This window comes from Phyllostomus hastatus, unplaced genomic scaffold (genome assembly GCF_019186645.2).
Source record: "Phyllostomus hastatus isolate PE091 unplaced genomic scaffold, TTU_PhHast_1.1 phas_scaffold_385, whole genome shotgun sequence".
Classification (NCBI taxonomy): domain Eukaryota; kingdom Metazoa; phylum Chordata; class Mammalia; order Chiroptera; family Phyllostomidae; genus Phyllostomus; species Phyllostomus hastatus.
In genome coordinates, this window is record NW_025334026.1 from 3,348,119 (window position 1) to 3,360,268 (window position 12,150).

The window sequence follows — 12,150 nt, forward strand, 5'->3', positions numbered from 1 at the left end:
CCAGTTTGAGATCCGATTCCCCATGCCCCATCCTAGCTACCAACACAGCTGTGTTCCCCTTAAGCAAGGCCTGGGCCCGCAGTCACGCTCAGGGTCTAGGTTCAGCTCCACAGCTGCTGCCCCAGAGACAGACACCATGGTGTAAGTTCAGAGACGTTAAGTAACTTGCTCGAAGTCACACAGAGCCAGCCCTAGCCACTACCTCTACTCAATCCAGGCCGCTGACGTTTTGAGCCACCGCACACACCTCATCTTGTTCACGCCCGCCGCGACCCGAGGAAGGAAAGATCATTACTTCCCCTCTGCAGAGAGGTTCAGCAATGCCTGAAACAACTTCATGGGTGGACGGCAGAGCCAGCACTCAGTGCAGAACGGCAGCAGTGATGGTTCTAGTCACAGGAAGGGCGGCTGTGTTCGTCTCCTATCACTGCTGGAACAGCCATCACGAACTTGGACTTACAGTTCTTGAGGACAGAAGTCTGAAATCAAGGTGTTAGCAGGCTGCACTCCTCCCGGGGGCTCCAAAGCAGAGTACGTTTCCTTGCCTTTGCCAGCCTCCAGAAGCCGCCCTGCCTCACGGCACCTGTCGCCACCTTCGGAGAGCGACGCTCCGCCTCTCCCACCACCGCACATTCCCCACCGCACATCCCTCATCTACTTGGGTGCCCTCAGCACCTCGTGGAAGGCCCCTCCTGGCTAATCACATCACTGGGCCCACCTGGGAAATCCTTACTCACGTCTGCAAGGACTCTTTGACCATGCAAATGAACATTGTCACAGGTTCTGGGAATTAGGACCCGACATCTCTGGAGGCCATTGCCCAGCTCGCTGCGGCAGGTCAGGTTTGCTGGAGTCTGAATGCCAGGCCCTGAGTTTGGCATGTTGCATGCCTCCTTTCACAGCCGCATAGCTCGCACTCCAACGTGCACATAGCTCCCCAGGAGGTCTTGTTAACATTCGGATTCTCCAATTCTTGTTCAGGAGTTCTGGATTTCCAACAAGCATCCAGGCGGGGCTGATGCTATCTACCGTCCAGAGACCACACCGCGAATGGCAAGAACCTGCATAAGGGGCTGACAGCCCTTTGCTATAAAGGACCTGAGAGTAACATGTTCAGCTTCACAGGCCCTATAATCTCGGTCTCGACGTCTCTCCTGTGCTGTCACAGGCCCAAACAGCCACAAACGCCAGGACGAACGGGCACAGCCGTGTGCCGACAGAACTTTACAGACACTGAAATCTGACTTCCACATAGTCTCAAGAAATGTTCTTCTTTGGATAGCTTTCAACCATTTCAACCATTTCAAAATGCAAAAACCATTTCAAAATGCAAAAACCATCCCCAGTGTATAGTCCATGCAAACACAAACGCCGGACCAGCTTTGGCCCAGGGACCATCGTTTGCAGACCCCTGATCTGGAACATCAATGCCAGGAGAGCACGTATTTCTGCCTTATTTTGTTCGCCATAGTACCCCTTGCATCCGGAATAATGCCCAGCACCTCGTAGCTGCTTGAAAAATAGGTGTTAAAAGAAAGAGCAGATCATCTGATTTAATTCTCACAACTACTTTACTCAGGAGGTATAGTTATGGACCCTGTTTTACAGGGGAGGGGCTGGTGAGTAATTCCTCTGGATTTAGAGACAGAAAAAAAAGGAGGAGAGAGGGCGTGCAGGAGGCCCCGCCGTTGGCCTCCTGGACAAGCCAGAATCCCTCTGCCCCCTTCAGTGTCTCCTCCCTGCAGCCAGAGAGCCCCAGGGCAGCCCACATCACGGCCCCTGCAAGACACACTCTGCTCCCTACAGCAGCAGGCCTGGCCCTCTGCGCAGCCACAGTGGAGCCTGGTGGAGCTCTCACAGGGTGAGGAGAGGCAGCAGAAAACTCTCCCCCCTGTTGGCTAGGAACAGCAAACCCCTGGCACTTCCGGCCTGGGCAACCAGGCACAGGCTCCCTAGGCCAGAGCCTGGCAAGCACGCTGCCTTCGGGGGCCAGTCTGGGAACATAAACATGTGGAACCAATGGGACTGAAACCACAGGCGCCAAATTTCTGCTGCCGCCACAGTCGGTGACACCTGACTCCATGGCTTTGAAAGCCCTTTGTGGCCAAGACAACACAGCAGGGAGACCCAGCTGGCCTGGAAGTGGCTGGGCGTGTCTGCCCTCGATTGTCCACAGCGTGTCCCCCACCCCAGGACCCTTGCTCATGCTGTTCTGTTCCCTCAGTGTGGGAGGCCCTTCCTGCCCCGTCAGTTAACTCCTCAGATTTCAAGTCCTGGGGACCCCGTGCCTCCCTTGTCTCACCAGCAATTTCACAGTTGTTTTAGTGATGAGTTGATCAACGCCTGCACACTCTCGTATTTGTTTCCCCGGGCCGCTAAATCAGATTACCACAGTCCTAGCGACCTAAAACAATGGAAATGTATCCGACAGTTCCGGAGGCCACAAGTCCAAGTCAAAGTGTCAGCAGGGCTGGTTCCTCTGGGAGGTTCAAGGGGAAGGTCCATCCTGTGCCCCTCCCCCGGCGTCTGGGGGCCACGGCAGTCCTCGGCACCCCTCGGCTGCAGACACACCACGCTCAGCTCTGCGTCTGTCTTCACGTGGCCTTCTCCCTCTGCGTTTCCCTCTGTGTCTGTGTCTCAACCTCCCCCCCTTTTCTCTTATAAGCACACCAGTCATTGGGTTTAGGGCTCACCTTCATCCAGTGGGACCTCTTCCTAAGGTCTTTAACTTAATAGCATCTGCAGAGACCCTATTTCCAAATAAGGTCACATTCACGGCTGCCTGGGCTTAGGACTTGGCATATTTTCTGGGGGGGCGGGGGGTGCTGCTCAGTCCACGATAACCCACTTAGATTTCAACTCCGTGAGGACAGAAACAATGCCACCATTTCTCACCAGGCTATCCTGGTACCTGCCCCACAGCCTCACATTCCCTCAACGCTCAGTAAATGTTCGTTGAAGATAGGACTGGCTATGTAATTTGTGGAAACCCATGAAAATAAAAATGCAGAGCCCCTTGTTCAAAAATCAAGTTTCACAATGGCAACAGCAGAGCATTCTACCAAGTTCAGGGTGCTTCTAAGAGTGGACCCCGGCCACACGCCCATGAGGCTGGCCCTGGTAGCATGAATGATACCGCTGAGAGTCACCCTGGAGAATGACCAGTGAGATCTTCTCCAGCCCAAGGCCCAGGCACGGAATCTGAATCCTGTCCGTTTTGCAGACGGGGAACTGAGACCAGATAGGGCTGAGCCGGCACCCACGTCTCCTGCACCCTGGCCACCTCCTCCATGCCAGCCTTTCCTCTGAGCCTCTGGCAGGAGCAACCCTCTCAGCTCCCCCCGGTGCTGGTCCTCTCACAAGCTTGAGGAGCCTTCAAAACATGTGCAGTGGGGCCACCGAAGGACCAGTAAAAAAAAAAAAAAAAAACCCAGTGTGGGTGGGAAGTTTGCCCACAGCTTAACAAAGGCTTGGCCCGAACGTCTGTGTCACATGTGCTGGGCGCTGACCCTGGAGCTGTCTGGGGTAGCCTGCAACAGCCAGTCCCCTTTCATCTTGAGGAAAGTGCTGCCTTACCCCCTCCTCCAGATGATGGGAGGGTTCAAGTTCAGCAGAAAGTGCCTGGAGTCACTGCCATTTGCACCTGACTCCGAGATTTGAGGTCCTCACCATGCAGCCCCTAACCTCTCCACAACACTGCCAACACCTGTGCTGTGGCCACACGGCTCATTCAGGGAGGACACCATCATTGCCCCCATCTTTTAGACAAGGGGACTGAGGCACAGGGCAATGCTTTCCCAAGTTCATGGGGCCAGCAGAGGCCGATTTGGAATTCACACCCAAACAAGGAGCTTCCTGAGTCCTTGCCGCTAGGATGGCACTTGACAGCCTTGGGTGGGGTCAGAGGCAGGGGGCGGGTAAGGGAGATGTTAAAGGGAGGTGCCGCTTCCATGCCCAGGAGAGAGGATCCGGGAGGTGAGGAAAGGGTGCAGGAGTCAGCATTTGCCCTGAGTGAGTCAGTGCAGCTGGGAGGGCACAGGGTGAGGGAGCCGCCTGCCCTGCTGAGGCAGTGGGCCCCGGACCTGCCGCCTGCGTCCACACACCCGCCTCCCCGCCGCTCCCCGCCGCTCCCCGCCGCCCCCCCCCCCCCGCCCCCGCCGGCTCTCCAGGGCTGCAGCACACCCTCAGGTGTGGGACGAAGCCTGAATAGTTCACAAAGGACCAGGCACAAACGGGCACTTGATAAAGGCTTTACAAAATGCCTGTGGTCATCTAGGGTAGGACACACACTGTGTTTGAGCCGGTGCCCTGCTCCCAAGGAAATAAAGCCAACCCCAGCCTTAGCAAGGGGAGCCAACCCCTCGGTTCTTGGGGTGCAGGGCTGTCAGTGTTAAAACAGGGCATGGCCAGCACACAGGGGCCAGCTGTCACCCTAGCTGTAGCTGCCCAAAGCCACTGTCTCAGCAGAGCCCTGGGGAGAGCTCAGCCAGGGCACGAGGGTGATGCTGGCCACTGCTGTCCCCAGGGGGTGAGAGGAGGCCTTCCCTCTGAAGTGGCCCCAGTTACAAACATCACGTGGCCTTTCTGCTAAAATCTGTCACGAGCCGAGAATTCACCCTCCTAGAAGGGGGCCAGTTCCGCCTGTGAAGTCCTTCGGGATGGGACTGGGACGAGAACTGCGAGTGCCCTGTGTCACAGTCCCGGGGCTGCTGCTGCGACACAGCCCCGCCCACTGGGAGGCTCAAAACAACGGGACTTCATTCTACCAGCGCTGGAGGACATAGTGCAAAGCCAAGGTGTCGGCAGGGCCATGTTCCCTCTGAGGCTCTAGGGGCGAGTCCTTCCTGCCTCCTCCAGCCCCTGGCAGCGGCCAGCACTCAGCGTCGCTCCGATTTCTGCTCCTGTCCTCAGACGGCATTTCTCCCTGTGTGTGTCTGCGTCCAAATTTCCCTCTTCTTATAGGCACCGGTCATTGGATTTAGAGCCCACCCTAATCCAGCATGCCCTTAATTTGATTACATTTGCAAAAGACCCTATTTCCAAATAAGGCCACAGTCACAGGTTCCTCGTGGATTTGAACTTGGGAGAGACAGTATTCAACTCAGTAGAGCCTCCTGTGGAAAGGGATCCCCCGCACCATGCCTGGAAGCTGGGGCAGGAGCAGGCTTCCAAGCCCCGAAACACCCTCCCCCACTCTCCACCTCTCAGCCACTGCGACCTGGGCTGGGCTGAAGGTGGGTGCACCTGGGCAGGAGGAAGAGGAGCACTTGGTCAAGGCGCCCCGAGGGCCAGGGCAGGAGCTGATGGTGCACAACAGCACAGTGCCACGTGATGCCAAAGTGTGGCAGCCTCCCTTCCTCCTCCTCCTGGCAACAGGGCCCGGATTCCCTTTGAAGACCCGCTCCTCTCCCACTCTCAGTTCAGAAGACTTGGGAAGAAAACACAATCTGGGAGAGACTGCTTCACTGCCATGTTTGCTGCAACATTGTTTTCAATAGCCAGGACATGGAAACAACCTGAGCGGTCCCTGGTCGGTGAATGGATGGATACAGAAAATGTGGTGCATGTGTGTGTATGTATATTACAGGGGAGGGCAAAAGTAGGTTGACAGTTGTGAGTACATGAAACATGGTTTATTCTTTTTTAAAAAAATTTTTAAAGATTTTATTTATTTACTTTTTTTAGAGAGGGAAGGGAGGGAGAAAGAGAGAGAGAGGAACATCAATGTGCGGTTGCTGGGGGCCGTGGCCTGCAACCCAGGCATGTGCCCTGACTGCGAATCGAACCTGCGACACCTTGGTTTGCAGCCCTCGCTCAATCCACTGAGCTACGCCAGCCAGGGCGGTTTATTCTTCTATTATCATTTATTCATTATTGTATTTTTTTCTATGTGGACAACTGTCAACCTACTTTTGCCCACCCCTGGACAAATGTAATGGAGTATTATTCAGCCCCGAGAAAGGAAGAAGTCCTGCCATTTGCAACAACATGGATAAACCGTGAAGGCATTATGCTAAGTGAGATGTCAGACAGAGAAAAACAAACACTGCATGATGTCATTTGCATGCAGAATTTTAAAAAGCTGAACTCGTAGAGACAGAGAGTAGAATGGTGGTCACCAGGGGCGGGGCAGTGGGGGAGAGGGGGAGGTGGTGGTCAAAGATACCAACTTCCAGTTATAAGATGAATGTGTTCTGGGGGGTTAATGTACAGCAGCGTGACTACAGTTAATGATACTGCATCATACACAGTAGCCCCCCCTCATTCATGGGGGATGCATTCCAAGATCCCCAAAGGACTCCTGAACCCCCAGAAAGTACCAAACCCTATACACACTGTCTTTCCTGCATCCACACAGCCTTTCACCTAAGGAAAGCGCTTCCCAGCTTCTCCTCGGTGCATCTGCACTGCGAGCCTCACCACCCTGGCGCTCTGTGGCCACTGCTGAGTAGAAGGAGGGCTCCCAGAACGCAGGCACCGCGACGCACCGAGATGATGACAGTCGATCTGATAACCAAGACGGCTGCTGAGTGACTAAGGGGTGGGAAGCGCCTACAGCTCAGAGACTCAGGACAAAGGGATGATTCACATCCGGGGAGGGAGGGAGCGGAACAGCGAGGGTTTCATCGTGCTAGTCAGAACAGTGTGCAATTAAGAGCTTATGAATTGTTATTTCTGGAATTGTCCATTTAATGATTCTGGACGGAAGGTGACTGTGGGAACTGAAACTGGGGAAAGTGAAACCATGGATAATGAGGGACCACTGTACAGCATGCGAAAGTTGCTAAGAGAGAAAATCTTGAATGTTCTCACCACAAAAAAAAGGTAATTATATGACATGATGCAGGTGTTGACTAACGCTATGGTTTTGCAAGACATGAGTGTATTAAACCAACACATTGTACACTTAAGATTACACAATGTTATGTGTCAATTATATTTCAATAAGGAAAAATTTTAAATAACAAAAAATTTTAAAAGTTTGTGACATTAAAAAAACCCACAATTGTGGAGTTAACCTCATTCATCTGACTAATGCTGGAGGATCCCACCGGGAAGGCTGCTGGGCACTCCCTGTCCAGTCTCTCTGGACATGCCCCTGCACCCCTCCCCCCTTACCCCTGCCGGGGGGGGCACCCCTCCCCCCTTACCCCTGCCGGGGGGGGGGCACCCCTCCCTGCCCCCACCGCCTCCTCTAGCCAGCAGTCAGCTATTAAACCCAGGCAAAGTTGGTAGGACCATCCCTGCCTCGCAGCACGGCTGCACTGGTGCCTGCCCTTATTGTGACTGTTGCAATTCTACCCAGTCCTTTGCAAGCTTCAGGTGGGAAGCCTAGTTTTGGTAAAATACCAGCACGTTCTCCTAGGACAAAAAATAAAAATCTCTTTAGAGTGCTAAGCATAGGACAGAAAAGACAATCAACAAGTTTCTTTTCAAATGTTTCAGGAGAAAAATGTGAAGATGTATCAGTGATTCTCAGAAGCGTCCTGTCACTAACTTCCCTCCTTCTGCCCCTGACTCGATGACGGAGCAGTCTGCTGTTGTCATTACTCACTTCCTGCATGCCGCTGCGCTTCGTAACCCTGCCCACCGGCTGCCCATTTCCTCCTGCCATGCCCAAGCTGGTGCCTTTCCTTAGGACCTCTTCAGGGCTCAGGTTTTCCCTGCTGCTTCAGGGAACCCTGTGACCTGCTCTCGCCCCAAAGAGCAAGGGCGAGCCCACCATGTTCCCCCCCAACCTGGATTCCCCTGTTCCCTAGAGACAGACATTGCCCAGACCCTGGAGACCTTCCCACTGAGGCTGACTCTCATCTTCTGAAAATAGAGAGAGGAGAATATTCATAGTTCATTGCACACACGTGATCATCTGCAAGACTGAGAGATGGGCGAGGGAACGGGGCTGAGAGAGGGAAACCATTCCAAGTGAAGCCTGGTCCTACTGGGTCCCCACAATGACACGCTCTGACCAATGACCTTTGTGCATTCAGCTTTACCTCTGGGGTGACAGGGCCACCCCCTGAGGTCAGAAAAGGTAAGTGCCAGGGAGTTGCCACTAGTTAAATACTAATGCCAGGCTCACAGCCACCCACCCTCCTGACAATGTTTCCTGTGGATGACACTCTCTGGAAGAAGCCGGCTGTGAGCAAACAGCCAGTTCACTGTATCTTTTGAGCGTATCAGATTCCTAATAGAGACTATAATGGCAAGGGCGGCGTCAAGAAAAACAGTCACCCAAGGACCAGTCTGTAACTGTTGCTAAGCTGAATGGCTATCAATTACTCATCTTGAAGACTCAAGCAGGACACACCCCTGCTCCTGACTGCTTCATAAATGGTCCTGCTCCTCATCAGAAAAAATGTATTACTTTCCTCCTGAACACTCTTCCCCCATCCTAATCTCCTGCATGCCTGTGCGCGGGCGCACACACCCAGAGTGCTTTCTGCTGAGTCCGCTCTCCCTTCCAGAAAGAGGGGGTGTTCGGCCTCTCTGCACGTCATTTTGTTGTGACCACTTTCTGAACCCAGGTGCTCAGCCTCCCCATGCCTTCTCCCTCTGGTCCGCCCTGGACTTTGCAATCAAGCTCCTACGGGAACCTCAGTGACCAGTCTCTGCTCGCACAGCTTTCACATCGGTCAGGTCCCTCTGTGTTTCACAGGCAGGACCCTGAGAAGCTTCTGAAACTTCATACCAAAAACGTATTAAGGTCAATTTTTTAAAAAATTTCTAAAACCATGCTAACATAGAATTAAATAAGAGCAGTACCTTATATGTGCATCCATGCCCTGTTAAACTCACTGATTTTAAAGAAGTGACTGCTTTATGGAATTCAAACAACTGGTAAAAAAAAATTTAATAATGCAGTGAAGCTTTCTATGAATATTTATTAAGTTCTCATATATCGTAGTTCACTAATAAAAATAAGGAGCAAGAATATTAGCACCTTTGTATCTTCCATCATTACTGAAGGAGATTAAAGGGGAAAAAATAAGTCTTTGGACCGATTGTCAATTTTTCTCTCCCCAGAACATTTGTTTTCACTGAAATCCCTTGGTTTTGACCCATTCTGAAAAATTGGGATTTCATTATATCTGAAATGATTCGGGAGGCCACATCCCTCCAGGGTGACGAGATCCCTGCATCCTGGGGTGAGGGGGATAAAGCAAGGAGGGGCTCCATCTCGCCTCAGGTAGATGCACACATTACTGCAAGACCCGGGAGCACTGTCTAGATTTTTCTCCCGGTTGCAGCTGTGAGGGACAGGCTCTCGGTGGACTGCAGGACTTTGGTCTCTTTAAAAAGACAAGAGGAAAGGTCCCAAAAGCCTAAAGGAAAACCAGAAGGGAAATATGATGCTCGTTCACTCAAAAAGCACCTCATGTCCCATAAACCTGACCTCGACTACTCTTGGGGAGAGGAAACTGGGTTGAATTAGTGTAATTTTTTTGTAAGGAACTCTACAAATGCTCCAATCCTGGGCTCTGCCTCAGCAATAGCAGGGGCGGGGGCGGGGTGGGGGGGAGGTAGAACAGAGAGCTAGGTGTCTCTCCAGCAGGGGTCCAGCTCCCACCTCTGCCCAGAGGCTGGCGGGCCATGAGCAAGTATCTGGTTCACATCACAAATGCGGGGACTGGAATGGAGGGGCTCTAAGCCCCTTTCCTGTGAAACCTCACCATTCTGTGAGCCCACCAGCTGGCTTGGGGACCTTTGGTTTCGCCGGAGTGTCATTCTTTGATCTGGGAGGGCACGGTCTGAGCTAGAAAACAGGAGAGGGAGCCCTGGGCCGGTGGGTTGGTCGGATGGAGCATTGTGCTGAACACCGAAAGGTTTCAGGTTTGATCCCCAGTTGGGGTGCATGTGGGAGGCAAATAACCTCTCTCTCTTACTTACTCTCTCTCTGAAATCAATGAACAAATCTTGGGGTGAGGATTCAAAAAGAGATGGGGGAGAGGGAGCCAGGTAAAATCACCTATTAGACATAGCACAGCTGTGTCTCCTAGAATAGTTTGGTAAGAAGTCTGGAAAGTGGACTGTGGGTGGCAGCCTTTCACTAACCACCTCTCCTTGGGCACTTTCTGGGTACTGGCAGATTGTAGGTGGGCAATTAATAGACTCACCTCATTCCATTCTCGCAACAGTCCTGAGAGGCAGTTGCAGGTGGTAGCAACTGTTGGTTGCCGCCTAATCTCTACCCTCCCCTTCCTTCTTACTAATAGAATTCTGGGAATGTGTCCACTTGGAAAACTACTGTATTAGTTAGTTATTGTTGTATAACAAATAAGCCCACGATATAGCAGCTGAAAACAAGTGTTATTATCTCACAGTTTCTGTGGGTCAGTTTTGTGGGTCCTCAGGTTTATGTCCCTCAAACTGCAGTCAAGCCCAGGCTGTTGTAGCTCAGCAGATTGAGTGCTGGTCTGTGAACCAAACTGTCACTGGTTCGATTCCCAGTCAGGGCACTTGCCTGGGTTGTGGGCCAGGTCCCCAGTAGGGGGTGTGCAAGAGGCAACCATACATTGATATTTCTCTCCCTCTTTCTCCCTCTCTATAAATAAATAAGTAAACAAACAAATAAATAAATAAAATCTTTTAAAAAAAGAAAGAAATTGTAGTCAAGATATTCACCAGAGCTCTAGTCATCTGAAGGTTTGGCTGGAGGAGGATGTTCTTCCAAGTTCACTCATGAGGCCATTGGACTTAAGGGCCTCAGGTCCTTGCTAGCTGTTTGCCAGAGACATCAGTTCCTTGCCATGTGGGCCTCTCCACAGGGAAGCTCACATGACAGCTGCCTTTCCTCAGAGCAAGAGAACAAGGGAAGATATCCAAGGTAGAAGCTACCCTCTCTTTGTAGCCAAATTTCAAAAGTGACTTCCTATCACTTTGCCATAGACTATTGGTTAGAAGAATGTTACTAGGCCAAGCCCACACTTGAGGGGAGGGAATTAAACAAGGGAGTGAATCCCAGAAGGAAGGGATTGGAGACTACCTACCACAACTACCTTTTCCAGACTCCCTTGCAGCTAAACATGGCCATGTGCCTAAATTCTAGCCAATGAAATAAAAGCAGGAGTTTGGTGGTGGACTTCTAGGGAAACTCCTAGGAAAGGTGAGTCAGAATGTACTTCTTCTTTTCTTGAAGTCTGGAACAGAATGGCAGCTCCAGCAGCCACCTTGGACCATGAAGAGACCTTTGAAATAGAAGCTAACATAGGAAGACCAAAGAAGACTAGGTCTGTGAAGATTTCACTGACCCATCCTACCAGCCTTGTCTGCCTGCCTGGGGAGTCTTTTTTATCAGTGTTTTAAGCCACCATATTCAGAGCTCTGTCACTCACAGATGAACCCAGTCTCAAACACTGCAGTATTATCATCCCCACTATACAGAGCAAACTACCAAGGTTCGTAGGTACATGGAAATTATCCAAGGTCAAAAGCAAGTAAGTGGCCCTGGCTGGGTGGCTAAGTTGGTTGGAGCATCATACTGTACACCACACACAAAAAAAGTTGTGGTCTGATCCCTGGCCAGGGCACATACCTAGACTGAGTGTTTGATCCCCAGTTGGGGCACACACGGTAGGCAACCGATCCATGTTTCTCTCTCACATCGATGTCTGTTTCTCTATCTGTCTCTCTCCCTCTCTCCCTTCCTCTTTCTCTAAAATCAATTAAACAAACGCTCAGGGGAGGATAAAAAAAAAAGCAAGTGGTTGAGCCTGGGCTTCACCTACAATTTGTTTCATTACGAAACACATCCTTCTTCCAAGGCTTCAAGAGGGAGATCGCTGGGGAGAATCATCTGGAGTTCCTGCCCCGTCTTCTCGACGGTCTCGCCGTGTGAAGTCAAATGGGAGACAGCAGTGGTCTCCCACTGCTAGCAGCCTGGCAAAGGAGTCCCTTTCCTAGGCCAGGGAGCAAAGGTTGCTGTTTTATTCATCATGTTCCCCGTCTTTCCCGGGGACACGCAGCAAGGAACACTGTGGACTGGGCAGCTGTTGGTTTGGGATACGTTCCCAATTTCAGAGCAAGTGATAAGGAAGGATGTACTAAAAGAGCAAAAGGTCTGGATAACAGATGGTGTGTGTTTGAAGGCAGGCTGTCCCAGGCTATGGGCAGTGTTTAGTAACGCCTTCTCAGAGCAGGGACAAAAAAATG